The sequence below is a fragment of the Helianthus annuus genome, chromosome 16, assembly GCF_002127325.2.
Source record: "Helianthus annuus cultivar XRQ/B chromosome 16, HanXRQr2.0-SUNRISE, whole genome shotgun sequence".
In the NCBI taxonomy this organism is placed as follows: Eukaryota; Viridiplantae; Streptophyta; class Magnoliopsida; order Asterales; family Asteraceae; genus Helianthus; species Helianthus annuus.
Window position 1 is genome coordinate 96,719,129 of NC_035448.2, and position 15,515 is coordinate 96,734,643.

At 39.4% G+C, this 15,515-nt stretch overlaps 1 pseudogene; it reads right to left on the minus strand.

Moving 5' to 3' along the window:
- Window positions 1-11,679: 11,679 nt before the first annotated feature.
- Window positions 11,680-13,311, minus strand: LOC110885277 (annotated as a pseudogene).
- Between the last annotated feature and the right edge of the window lie 2,204 nt (window positions 13,312-15,515).

The following is a 15,515-nucleotide window of genomic DNA, read 5'->3' on the forward strand; positions in this document are numbered from 1 at the left end:
TACACGATAATATTTGGTTCGTGTAAGACGTTCTGTAAAAATTTGGAAATTTTTGGAATAAGTTAACCATTTTATTTAAATGTCCGAAAACAGTCTAGTTTCATATATATTAACCCAGAAATGACATAAGTAGTATTTTGCATGTCAAAGTGTGGTTTTTGATTATTAAAAATCATTCTTATTTAATTTAGGGTGGATAAACAATTTGAGGGAGTGTGTTAACATTTAAAAACGCACCCAAAGGTGAGTACATAGATCCCCTCTTTTTACTGTTTTCGATTATTTCAGGGTGATTCATATGTAGCAAAACGATTTCGATATCTTAACGATGATTTCAAAAACGATTAAGATGGTTTATACTAAATTAATAACGATTTCGATAATGTGAACGAACTTGTTGGTTGAAGTTACATAACGAATGGCATTCATTAATTTTGGCCGAACCGACCAGTATTAGGTTATGGTACCATAGGATCCGACAAATCCCGTTATCAACCTGGACCCATGGTTATGTGTGGGTTAGGTAAATAACGACTGAATCTGATGAATGTTAACTTACCCTTTGGTGGTTTGTTAATACGAAAACGAGTTGAACGATGGACGAGTCACAAAGGTTTGAATGTTATTAGCGAGACGACCAAAAGTAGTTTTCACAATTAAAACGAGAACAATTTAAACGAGAACGATTGAACGATTTAGAACGATTTAAACAAATGAACGATGATCTATAATGAGCACGAGTTAAACGATGTCACCCAACGATGTTTACGAAACTATATAAACCATACAAGTGTTATTACAGGAATGATTTATGATTTGGTTTACATAAACAAATGTTTTGGGGTAAGATTCATGGCATCGAGGTTTATAAATTATGACCAATCTCTTTTGACTTGGTTATTCATTTACAATACAACATTTTACAAAACAAGGTTTTCTAATATCAATTAACAAAGTTGTACAAGTTGTTTCAACATACAAACGAGCCATGAATCTGATACTCACACAAAAACTATGTACTCGCCAGCATTTCTTTGCTGACTTTGTTTTTACATATGTTTCAGGTGAAGTTGCTTAGTGTTGAATTGCGAATAGGATGCACGCTCACTTAGGACTGGACGAGGCCTTAGTGATTTAATAACGATGATAAACTATGTTTGACCTGCTTGTTTAACTTTAAGACAATGTTTAATATTCAATAAAAAGGAACTCTTGGTATCCATGGTTTGAAACAATACTTCTGTTACAACACTCCCCGACATTTCCGCCACGGTTTGTTGTTTTACGTGGTCGGGGTATGACAGAAGAGTTGGTATCAGAGCCAATTGTTATAGAGAATTAGGTTATTAGTTAAATTTCGACCTAGACTATAACTTTCTAGGACCCCAACGAAAGTTGATTTGCGTTTAGAATTTTAAAAACGAAATCCGAATCTGCTTCGAAAATTAATCATCCGTTCTAGGATGATTGATTACTAGGTTTTGAACCCTCCATTATAAGGTTTTGAACCCTTCCAGTTTGACTCATTTTTGGCTTGGTGCCTATTGTGTTTTCAAAATCTCGTCGAAATTTGGGTCTAAATAATATGAACACGTGCAAACTAGAAGAGTGAATGCCTGTACCCTGAGTTTTCTGTCTAAGGCTAGAGTGTTCGCACAAATCCACATAATCGGACCAGTCACTCTTACCTGGGAACTCTTGGGGTGAGAGTTCACTTATAGGCGAGCATGTCTTCGCGATACATTATTTTGATTCATTACTTTGATTAGTCACTGTGTGTCGTTTGTTTGTTTGAAGTAACAAACAAATGATCGCCTTCTTTATTATTCGTCAATATTTTCAATATCCCTTTTGTGTTTCCAAATTATCGACCTCACTCGTTTCTCATATTTCCTTGTTAGACAATGCCTCCTCGACGTGATGCACAATCTTTTACTGCTGAAGAAATCGCAGCCCTTGTCACTCAGCAAATGGCTGCTGTGCTTCCAGGCGTTGTGACCCAAATCCACGAGTTGTACAACAACAATAACAATGCACAATGTAATTTCAAGAGTTTCAACTCTGCTAAGCCGCTAAAGTTTTCTGGGTCACAAGGAGCGACTACACTCCTCCACGAGCTGTACAACAACAACAACAATAACAATGCACAATGTAATACAAGTGTTATTACAGGAATGATTTATGATTTGGTTTACATAAACAAATGTTTTGGGGTAAGATTCATGGCATCGAGGTTTATAAATTATGACCAATCTCTTTTGACTTGGTTATTCATTTACAATACAACATTTTACAAAACAAGGTTTTCTAATATCAATTAGCAAAGTTGTACAAGTTGTTTCAACATACAAACGAGCCATGAATCTGATACTCACACAAAAACTATGTACTCACCAGCATTTCTTTGTTGACTTTGTTTTTACATATGTTTCAGGTGAAGTTGCTTAGTGTTGAATTGCGAATAGGATGCACGCTCACTTAGGACTGGATGAGGATTTAGTGATTTAATAATGATGATAAACTATGTTTGACTTGCTTGTTTAACTTTAAGAAAATGTTTAATATTCAATAAAATGGAACTCTTGGTATCCATGGTTTGAAACAATACTTCTGTTACAACACTCCCCGACGTTTCCGCCATGGTTTGTTGTTTTACGTGGTCGGGGTGTGACAAGGGGGGGGGGGGGGTAAGTGTAAGTTTAAGTGGGTAGTTAAGTGGTTAAGTTAGATTCCAAGTATTTTAGTTAGGTGTTTATGCCTATCATGTGTTATATAGTGTGTTAGGGTGTTCGGGGATCATAACTAGCTTAGAATTAATAAAACAATGCTTCTAGTAAATTTTTGGTGTTCCGGGTAATGTCCGGTTGTTCGGTTAGATACCGGTTCGTTAAAGTGTCAAACTATTCCGTTTAGTGATCTTTATGTTACCTTTTGTGACACTTTTAATTCCCGACACTTAGGAAAGCATACAGGACTATTTTGCCATATTTTTGCATGTTACTAGCTCATTAAATTGCTGATTTTTGCTGAAATATGCAGAATTCTGCACTTTATGTGGGTTTTAGGCACTTTCCGGCACTTAAACCATCACCTAGTGAAGCAGTTTTATGGTCCTTACTTCGCTACACACCATACTAGTGTAGTACCTTATCTCTGGCCCATACGGGGTCTCAAAACACTATTTGTCTATGTACTGAACACTGTCAGCATTTTTCTGAGTTATCCACTAACTCTGCTAACTGTGCTTTGTGCATCATGTATGTCAATAAAGCTTGCATGTGATAATGAGATGACATTATGTAATATGTGATGCACATGTAAGTATGTTGCAATAATCAGAAAGCAGTTAATTGTTATTCAGTACAGTCATTAAGCACTAATCAATATTAATTAATTGTACGGATACCTGTATTTTTTACGGTTGTCACAAATTTATACACTTTTCGCTATTCACTTTGATCGACACACACAATTCGCACTGCAAATCTATCTCAACATGCTAACAAATCGTTCGCTATACTACTCGCTGTGTACTCGCTAATCGCAATCGTTATTCTCGAACTCGTGGACTATGGATGATAGGTGAATACGTGCTATATATGTAGGTGAATACGTGCAAAATATAGTGGGTCCGCATGATCGCTGCGTTCTAGGTGCCTTGTGTGCTTTTGTGCTCTACATGCTTATGTGTTTCTGTGGTTTATGTGCTTACGTGATTACGTGTTTAATGTGTTCCTGAGCTTTAGTAGTATTAAGTGTGTTGAGAGGTGAGATTCGATTATATAGTGTCTGAGTCCTATGGCGATGTCTATTGCAGACAATGTCGTCATTTGGGTCGTTTAACTCCCGCTCTGCTCGCCGAAACCATGAGGATAAACGCATTGCTGCTCTCGTTGCTAAGCAAATGGTGAAAGTCACACCGCAAATTGTTAGCGAGCTGAACGAAAACGCTAGTAAGTCCTCTGAAGAGTCCCAGACTGATTCGCCTAAGGCTACTTTTAGCTTCAAGCAGTTTAAAGCCTGCGGCCCCAAAGAATTCACCGGAGAAGATGGACCTACTGCCATGTTTCAATGGTTTGATTCTATCGAAGTCACCCTGTGCCAAAGCGGCTGTACTGATAATCTCCGCACTGTTAACGCTACCGGCGTTTTCCAGTCCAGGGCTCTGGATTGGTGGATTGCCGAAAGAAACAAGCGCGGAAATGATGCAGCTTATGGGCTAACGTGGGATGAGTTGAAGGACATCATGATGAAAGAGTTCTGCCCTCCCCACGAGCTTCAAAAGTTGGAGGATGAGTTTTGGCACATCAAACAAAAGGATGGCGACAACGCTGGTTTAACTGCTCGCTTTAAGCAGCTGAGCATAATCTGTCTAGGTCAAGTTACTACTCCCGAAATCACCATAAAAAAGTATATCTGTGCTCTTCCGGATTGCGTGGCTGATTTCGTTCAAGCTGCGAAGATGACAACTATTGAGGAAACCTTCTTATTCGCTGCTGAGATAAACGACAAGCGAGTCAAGGCTGGTTACTTTGATAAGGCCTCCAAGAATCTTCATCAAGTTACCGCTGCTACAACCGCTGAAACCGCCATCGCACCATAGTCTTCAAAGTCCTCCTGTCGCAAGAGGAAGAACAACAACAACAGTAGCAAGAATTGCGCTGTTACAGCTGCCGTTCCACTCCAAGCAGTACCTGCCCAACCGCAGCCCCATCACCGCCAAGTAGCGGCACCGGTCACCAATGCACCGCTGGCTAAGCGTGCATACACTGGTCCTCACTCGGCTTGCCCTACTTGTACTTACCATCATCCCGTGGGGATTGCTTGTAGATACTGTGTGCACTGCAATATGTACGGCCACTTCACCACCAACTGCCGTACTGGCCCACGTCAAGCTCCAGCTCCAGCTCAAGGTCAAGCTCTTGCTCAACAAGCTCTACTTCCCGCTCCTCAAGGCCAACAAGCGGCTCCTACACCCGCAATCCATGCTAGAACTTACTTTGCGTATGGTGATCCCAACCACTTCGCAAACATGTGCCCGAATCGAGTGGTGAAGCAAGAGCCACAACAGCAGCAGCAGCAGCAGCAACAGCCAGCAGCCCACGGACGTACTTTCAACATCAACGTTCGCCAGGCCCAAGCAGTTAACAATGTGGTTAATGGTACGTTCCTTGTGAATGGTATATATGCTTCGTGTTTATTTGATACTGGAGCCGATAACTGTTTTGTGTCGTTAGGATTCAAAAAGCTCCTTAATCGTAAGCGCACCCATCTCCCCTCGACAGTCGATGTTGAAGTTGCCACCGGAAGAACCGTCACTGTCAATACTATTCTTCGTGATTGTACTCTCGAACTCAACAATCATATCTTTCCTATCGATCTCATTCCGGTGCAGCTTGGTAGTTTTGATGTCATAGTAGGCATGGATTTTCTTCACGAAAATCATGCTGAAGTTGTTTGCTTCGATAAGATGATTCGCTTCTCGCTCGCTAATGGTGATCAACTTTGTGTGTATGGAGAAACTCCTTCGAAAGGTCTCAAACTCAGGTCGTGCATCCAAGCAAGCAAGTATCTCCGCAAAGTATATAGAGCTTTCTTGGCAAACATTGTAGTAGCGGAGAAGGAAAAGATAAGAACCACAGGTGTGAAAGATGTTCCCGTTGTTCATGATTTCCCTCATGTCTTTCCTGATGATTTACCTGGTTTACCCCCGAGTCGTGATATTGATTTTCGTATCGACCTTGTGTTCTCATGCAACGGGATAAGGTTATCGCTTACGTATCTCGTCAGCTCAAGATCCACGAGAAGAACTACACAACCCATGACCTCGAGCTAGGCGCAGTTGTTTTTGCATTGAAAATTTGGCGACACTACCTTTATGGTACCAAGTGTACGATCTTCACAGATCATAAGAGCCTGCAACACATCCTCAGCCAAAAAGAACTGAATATGCACCAACGCCGATGGGTAGAACTTCTCAATGATCAGAACTGTGAGATCCGTTAACATCCTGGCAAAGCAACTGTCGTTGCCGACGACCTCAGTAGACGAAGCTATTTGCATAGTGTTCGTAATATTCACGCCCAGCACCATCTCGAAACTCTTATCCGCGACGCTCAGCATGCTTGTTTTACCGAACGCACCTTGAAGAAGGAAAGGATTCACCATAATGGCGAACAGTTAGTGAATAAATCAAATGGGATATCCCATTATCTGGACCGGGTTTGGATTCCCAAACACACTAACTTGCGACAAATTATGTTGGATGAAGCCTACAAGTCCTGATATTCTATTCATCCTGGTGCCAACAAGATGTACCATGACCTTCATCAATGGTACTGGTGGCCTGGTATGAAAAAGGATATCGCAATCTATGTTTAGAAGTGCCTGACTTGCTCGAAATTCAAGGCCGAACAACAAAGACCATCTGGCTTGTTTAAACAACCCGAGATCCTGATGTGGAAATCGGAAAGCATAACCATGGACTTTATCACGAAACTCCCGCGTACAACCTCAGGTCACGATAGCATCTGGGTTATCGTTGACCGTTTGACTAAATCTGCTCATTTCCTACCGATACGAGAAGACTTCAAGGTTGAAAAATTAGCCTGAATCTACACCGACGAGATCATCTGTCGACATGGGACGCCTCGTGACATCATCTCTGACCGCGATGGTCGGTTTACCTCGCGTCTTTGGGAAACGTTTCAATCTACTCTCGGTACTATGCTTAATCTAAGTACTGCTTACCATCCCCAAACCGATGGTCAGACTGAAAGAACGATTCGTACTCTTGAAGACATGCTTCGCTCGTGTGTCATAGATTTCGGTGGTAATTGGGACGCGCACTTACCATTAGTCGAATTCTCGTACAATAACAGTTATCATTCTAGCATACAAATGGCACCATTTGAGGCATTATACAGAAGAAAATGTCGATCGCCGATTTTGTGGCATGAGATCGGAGATGCGCAACTAACCGGTCCTGAGCTACTGCAAGAAATGACTAACAAGATCCTCCAAATTCGAGACAATCTGTTGAAAGCTCGGAGTCGTCAGAAAAGTTACGCCAATAGACGCCGCAAGCCCCTTGAATTTGACGTTGGCAATCACGTACTCCTAAAGGTATCACCTTGGAAGGGTGTGATCAGATTCGGCAAGAAAGGAAAGCTCGCGCCTTGATATGTTGGACCCTTTAAGATTCTAGAAAGGATCGGGAAAGTGGCCTACAGACTCGAACTATCGGAGGACCTTAGCAATGTCTACCCGACTTTCCATGTATTGAACCTCAGAAAGTGCCTAGCCGAGCAGGATTTACAAGTTCCACTTGAGGATCTACAAGTGGACGAAACATTACACTTCGTGGAGAAGCCTATCGAGATCATGAACCGAGAAACCAAGAAGCTCAGGCACTCACGTATTCCCATTGTGAAGGTTCGCTAGGAAGGCAAACACGGCGCAGAGTTCACCTGGGAACTCGAAAGTGACATGAAGGTGAAGTACCCGCAGTTGTTTGTTACGGCTAAAGCCTAATTTTGGGACGAAAAATTCCCTTAAGTAGGGGAGGCTGTAACACCCCGTGTTTCAAAAGTCAAAGTCAAAGTCAAAGGAAGAAAAGATTGCTAATTGTGATATGTCACTCCTTGCTTAACTACTAACTTTACTTCCTTGACTTGTAATCAGATCTTGTATTTTATTTGCTTTAGTTGTATTATGTGGAGTATCTGTTAATAATCGAGGTTTAATCGCTTGTTTATCACTTTATCGCTAATCACATCGCAATCGCATTCGCAGCTTTGATTCATAGATTCTGTATATTGTTTTACATGTGTGTGTGCTACTTATGTGTTACTTGTGCGTGTTTACTTTATGTTTGTGGTGATTAATCAAAACGCAATCGCAACTCTATCACAACGCAATTGAATCGCAAATGTTAAACGCAAGTTATAATCATCCTAAATAACTTTATGATTGTATGTTAGATATAGTATTTGCGTGGTTATTATTAATATATCGCAATGCTTAATCGATACTCGCTTAAACGCATCGCAACGATCGAAACGCAAAACGAAACGCCGAAACTCAACTCGTCGGACCACTTCGATCGAATGGCCAATCGATCGAATGGTCGTCCGATCGGATTGCCATCCGATCGAAATGCCATCCGATCGGCACGCCATCCGACACTTGCACTCCTCTTTCCCTTTTTGGCAACCTATAAATACCGACAGCACACTCAAGCCCTCTTTTCTCTCGATTTCTCGCGATTCTTATAAGTTTTCAACTCAAATCTTGTACTTCTATGATCTACACACACTTCTTCATCATTTTCACCTTTGAATCTTAACTTTTAATCGTGAAATCAGCGGATTTGAGGTGTTCTAGGGTGATTTCATCATGAAGTTCTTATGAACGTCAAGATTTGGCTTCATTCCACCAAGAGCAACTTAGATCTGAAGGATTTCCACAAGATTAAACATTGTTTTTTACTAGATCTAAACATTTTCAAAGTTAAAAGGATTGAAAGATGCTTTTCCCACATTCTTTTAACTCTTTTACACTCAATGCACTCAAAACCGATAGAATCGGAGCTCATTCAGGCCTTCTACTCTTCTCTAGTGATGTGTCGGTCTAAGATCTGATTTCTATCAAAGAGAGAACCGATTTCGGGTTGAACAGGAACAACCGTCACGAACAGTTAACTAACCAGATTGGGGTGATTCCCGTTCGATCGGGTAACCTGGGTCTGATGGAGTCCCCGTTGTTTAGTACGTTGTCATACCGTCTCGAGCAAACCGCAAAACTTTCAAAATAATCAAGTTCAAGATGATCAAATTCATTGGGACGGATTGCCGTCCGATCGGATTGACATCCGATCGAACAACAATCTGATCGGATTGCACTTGGTATCCACACTTAAACATTTTCCAATTTTCAAACAAACTGAATGTCGAACGGATTGTCGTCCAATCGGATTGCCATCCTATCGAACGACAATCCGATCGGGTGACATTTGGACTTCAACACCTACCCCTTTTTCATAATTTTTAAAGATCATCAGTTTCTAAAGGATTGCTATCTGATCGGAAGACCATCCGATCGAATGACCATCCTGCTGTGAACTTGTTCTCAACTGAAATGTCTCGCCCATCGGATTGCAATCCGATCGAATGATCGTTCGATCGATCGACGTGAAGGGTAGAGATACTTCACTATTTTCAAAATGCTACAACGAAAACTTCAAATCCATCCCAAACGAATGTCAATCCGACCAAATGGTCATCCGATCGGATGACCATCCGAACGGATTGACATCCGATCGAACGACCATCCGATCGGATTACCAGTCGACACTTGTTCACTTTGCACCGTTTAATGCACCGTTCTTCGCTTATGCTATCGTTAGCTGTTCAGGCTAATCTCTCAGCACTCCCTTCAATCCAAGAGAGTGTTTACTTGTTAAACGCTATCTGTGAGTATACTCTAACCCTTTTTGCTTTACGTACTTTTGGGTGTTGCATACGTTACTTTTTCAAATCACAATCGACAAACAACGCAAACACTATTTATACGCTAACCGTTATTGCATGCTACATGTTATTCGATGAACGCTTGTATGTTATGTTAACACAGTGATTGTTGCCTGACACCTTAGCAATGATAGTACTATAGTTTGGAGTCAGAACCTGTCGTAGACAGGGGTTGTTAAGGGCTTTACTTCACGTGTCCTAGTGGGGATATGTGTTGCACATTCTACAACTCGCAGTCATGTCTGTGCATATTTCTCTGTCGATAACCTACTAGCTTTCACTTTGCTACATGTTACATGCTGGTTATGCGTAAAGATTTCGAACTCTATTATTGTATCAAACTTGTATGCGCACCTTTACACTATGTGTATTGACTTTATTTTAACGTAGGTGGCAGGTGCTTAAGATGCTAGGAAAGTTGTGCTTTGGTGAATCAAGCTAGGGGTCTCGTTATGTCACACTTAAATCTGTGTTGTCAAAACAGTGTTTGTTTTTGAGACAATTATTTGTAATAACTGTTTTATTTGGATATGTTATGATATGGGACATGACGTTTAAATATCTGGTAATTAATAGTTGTTACGGATACTCATGGACAATCTGTTTCACTCAGTGTCATGCCCCGATGTTTCCGCCATCGGTTGGGTGTGACAACAAACACCTACTCAAACTCCAATCAAAACCACTCATCATACAATTCCCTATTCGAAACCCTCAAAAGTTCCAATTTTTACACCAACCCAGATCAGATCATGGACCAAACCCACAGAAACACAGGCATTCTCCACACCCTAGGAGAAGAAATCATCAGAATCATAACCCGTGTTTCAATCTGCATGCTTTCAGTGGTCATTTTAGTTTCCATATTGGACAAAGATTCATCACTCTCTTCTTTAGTCTCCACCATAGCCATCGTAGCTTACAAACCACATCTGATTTAGAATGGATAAGTTCAAAGTAGCACTCTTGAATTCACTTGTGTTTGTTGCTGTTGTGACAGTTGTCACTTTCGTATTGCTGTTGAATGTGTTGTTGTGAAGCCACGGCGTTGGTGGTTGTTTTATTTAGAGACATTTTAAATAAAAGCGTGGAATGACCATGATACCCTTAAGTGAAAAGACTTAACTTAAATTTTTAACCTGGTTTGTATTAAAGGACGAAAGGTGTAAAGAGTTTTCCAAATAAAGGATTGTGACTGTAATTATTGAAGTTAAAGGTTATGTATTGCAATTCGCTACAAACATAAAGCACGAAAAGTGTAATTTACCCTATAATAAAACAAGAGAGTATGTGTTTTAATGAATGATATTAACTCTATCTTAATTCAAATATAAACATAAAATCAATCATAGAAGTAGGGTTGTCCAAACTGCTCGACGATCGCTCGAAAAATGCTCGTTCGATTCCCGCTCAGTTTGTAAATGAGCCGCTCGGATCGGTTCGATTCAAATTTAATCCAAGTATGAGCAAAGGTCCGCTCGCTCGTCGATCGCTCGGTTTCGCTCGAATTATTTTTATTAATAATATATATATATATACTATAGATTATAAAGAATAAAAGCCCAAAAAATTGAAAGCCCAAAATATATATACTAGCCCAACTTAATAGTTAATATCAAAATCTAACCCTAAATCCCTAATTTCAAAAACAATAATATAGACTTATAAACTGATTGTTCGAAGATCTGCATATCGCTGCTGCCAGTTGCCACACACCAAAATCTAACCCTAAATTCGTAATTCCTAAAACAATGTCATAATCTGATTGTTCGATCAAGCGGTAACTCGAAGAGCACAACATCTATTGTTAAGAACATTGTTAGAATCATGATTTTAGTTATGTATTGTTTTTGTTAGTAAGGTGTTGAACATGTTTTAATTAAGTTAGGATTTGTTTTTGTTGAACACAACCTTATAATTCAATCGAGCGAAACCGAGCGAAAACGATCCGCTCGATTTTAGTTAGGATTTGAGAAAAACCGAGCGAAAACGATCCGCTCTATTCAAATTCAATCCGAGCATGAGCATCACTTTTGTGCTCGGTTTTGCAAATTTGATCCGATCGGATCGGATCGGTTGTAATTCAATCCGAGCACGAGCAGACACTCGATCGGATCGGCTCATGAACACCCCTACATAAAAGCACTTAAAAATTTATAATCTATGTTTTTTTATTGCCATCTAATTTAATCTAATCAACTAATACGAATGAGATAGGACCAGAAGAAATTAGTTGGATCAACAACCCCTTTCACCATTGCCAACCTCTTAAAATTCCCTTTAAAATACTTTCTTCCCCATATCAACGATTGCTCATAGCTTGTACTGCATGCATTACAACTTGTACCCAGATCCAAGTCCCTGAAGTTCACATAAGCTTCCCTAGGGTTTTTGGACACGTATGGTGTCATCTTCTCATATACCCTCCTTATTGCAGCAACACGCTTTTCAGTTGCATTAAACCCCTCATCATCCCATCTCATTATGTATTGTATGATGTACAAATTCCCTTCCCTATGCGGGTACGGTGTCGCGGTTTCATCGATCTCGCCCATCTTTCCACCGTGTGGCTCCATCCCTAGAATCAAGTTCGCTTCCAAACACCATTTCCAAATCTCTGCAAGTGCTTCTTCTGGTATTGGTTTCTTAACATAATCTGATTTGAACTTGTAGTAATCTTTAGGCCATGGTCTTCTTTCTTTGAGAGCATCAACACTTTGTCCTCTTAAATATAGAGAAAAATAAACCACTGATTCAATCCAACTCATCTCTATGCAATATTTGTCCAGTAATCCCAGTTCAGGAAACCCATCACTAACTATTTTCATTAGCTCGTCAGCTTTCCCCAAGAACAGCGAGTTGATTGTTACTTGCATCGTGCTGTTAACTGGAGTTATAAGAAGATTAATGAACAGATCTTCAGTTATGTTGTGAGCAATTTGCTGCCACTTGTAAACAAGCCGAGTTGCATCTTCATCTAGGGTTTTAGAAAGACTGAAAACAGTAACAACTGGTGGAACATAAACAAGATTGATCTTCCATGATAGTACAACACCAAAACTAGCTCCACCACCTCCTCTAATCGCCCAAAACAAATCTTCACCCATTGAATCTCTATCCAGGATTCGCCCCTTCACATCGACCCACAAGCGCATCGATTACGTTATCTGCAGACAAACCGTATTTCCTTGCCATCGTGCCATACCCTCCTCCTGTTAGTTGCCCACCAACACCCACCGATGTGCACTCTCCAGTTGGGAATCCAAGGAGATTACTTTTTTGAGAAACATAATAAGATAGCTCTCCAAGAGTGGCACCGGATTCGACCCATGCAGTTTTAGCCTGTGAATCAATTGATACTGACCGGAGTTGGTTGAGATCAAGAACGATGAAAGGGTCCTGATCGAAGGAGGTGTAGGAAAGGCCTTCATAGTCATGACCACCGCTTCGGGTCCGGATGTTGAGTCGGGATTTAACACCGCAGATGACTGTGGATTGTACATGGGAATATGACAAGGGTGTGATTATTGCTAATGGTTTTGGTGTTGTAGTGGTGTTAAATCTAAGATTTTGGATTGTAGATTGAAGAAGGGGGGAATATGAAGTGTCATTAGGGGTGAAAACAATATCGTCTGATGAAATTGTTTGAGAGAGGCAATCCAGAAATTCATTAGAGCTTGTTGATATGAAAAAACAAAGGACAAGAGTTAGGAAAAATGATACAAGTTCACAATTAGAGATGTTGAACTTCATTTTTGTGTCTTCTTTTCAGCTTTGTCACGTCTTTCATTATTTATACACCATATTTCAATCTGCTTGTTAATAATTAGTATGTCATTACCAATAAAAACAATACGTAACCGTAATGAGTTTGAAGTGTAAACGTGTCATCACCTAGGTTGCATCTTTGCCGAATGCTGACTTTGGGGATAAGTGGTCCGGCCTAAAACTCGGGTGGTAGGTGTACAGAATTTAATGCATTTGGAAATTTTATTCGAGCTAGCGTATTAAGCTGAATGATGCTGCGTTTTACGCAAAAGGATTGTTTTTAGCTGAGTATTTCGCCGAATTGAAAGAGTTATGTTGCTCACCACCCGACGACTTTTTTGTCAGAAAAAGCAAAATTCTTGTAAGACCGACCCGTATTACGCCAGAATTTCAATATAGAACTAGTATGGTTTCTTTATTGATTTTTTTTGTTGTTTTATATGACGAATAGGAGAAAATATAGATGTATAAGTGTTTGATCTTTTTTTTTTTGATTTTTTGATTTTTTTTGTTGTTATAGACTTGTAGTTAAATGATTTTTTCTTTTATTTATAGTTTTGTTTGTTTAATTGATTAGTTACAAGCAATCAACATTTAATACTAGGCTTGAATGTTTGAAAATTATGGTTTATGCTTAAACATGATTGTTTATTTTGTTTAAGTGTTTAGTGTTGTTTTATAAAGGAATATTGGATTTTAATAATACCAACTATTCGTCATTGGCCACTAACAGTCCGAACTTCAAAAATATCCACTGTCAGTCTCAACTATTGACCTATTGGCCACCAATGGACCTTGACTAACAAAACCCTGACGCCGTTAGTCTCTGGTCGTCGGAAAACCGTTTTTGTCCAGAAAAAGGTTTCTAAAGGTCCGATCTATTGTTAAAAAGATGTTCGGGACGGAAATGTTGAGTATTCTGGCCAAAAAGTTGAGTTTTTCGGCGGAAAAGAAGATTTTCGACGACTTTAATAATGGGGCTTTTACTAGAAAAAAGGTTCTCAAAGGTCAATAATAAGGTTACAAAGAGGTTCGGGACAAAAATGTTGGTTTCCGGCAAAAATACGTTTTTCCGGCGACCAGAGACTAACGACATTAGGGTTCTGTTAGTTAGGGTCCATTGGAGGTCAATATGTTAAAAGTTAAAACTGCTAGTGGTCAGTGGCGGATCTTGCCCGTTGAACCTGCCAGGGCCGAAAGACACGGACACTAAAATTAGCACTACGGCCGAAAAACTTGCCAGGGCCGAACATAGTATATATACAAAATTTCGATCGAAATGCGGAAAGTTAGCACTACGGACGAAAAACTTGCCAGGGCCGTGGCCCTGCCACGGCTCCACTAAGATCCGCCCATGCTAGTGGTTATCTTTAAAGTTAGGACTGTTGGCGTCCAACGACGAATAGTTTGAATTATTAAAATCCAATATTTCTTTTATAAACTTATGGAGCGATTTATATGTGATAGAAATCATGAATAAGAATGTAATAAACTCATTGTGTGTTTGGTATGTCTAGATAATGTTTTGGATAGATTTAAAAAAATGAAAACCTGCATGGCACATTTTTAAATACGTTTGTAATTACGTTTGACGTGTTTTTTATGATTATATGAATTTTAGTTTTATATTCTTTTGTCTTACATAATCCGACCAGCTATAAGCCGTTTTTTTATACAACAAGGGACCTAAAATATTTAAAAATATTTCGCATCCTCAAGAAAAAAATTCCAGAATACGCGGAACATTTTAAGGGTTTCCACATAGTCGGTGTATATGTCGTCTTAACAGTACATTTAGTCAAATCTTTATTGGTGAAAACAAGAAAGGTAATTTTTTTCTGAGCGGTAAAGAAAGGTAATGTTTATATAAAGTTCTTGGCCGCTCAATAATTTATTTAGAAATAATTTGAATTTGTTATCTCAGCTACATTCTTGACCAAAATTTTTGAATTCTTTTCTTGTGAATATAGACAACGAGAAACAAAATCGAGATACAAAACCCTACCTAACTAGAAAATCTATACTATATAATAAAAAGAAAACACTTTAGAGACATTTGTCATTATATGAGATCATCTCTTATAGATAATTAATATAATACAATAAAAAATCAAAAAAAAAAGTTACGATATATATTGCATTATAATACACAATTATGGGTGAGGAATTGCGTATTTACTTTTATATTCTCCGAAAAAAATAAAATATTAATTAAGT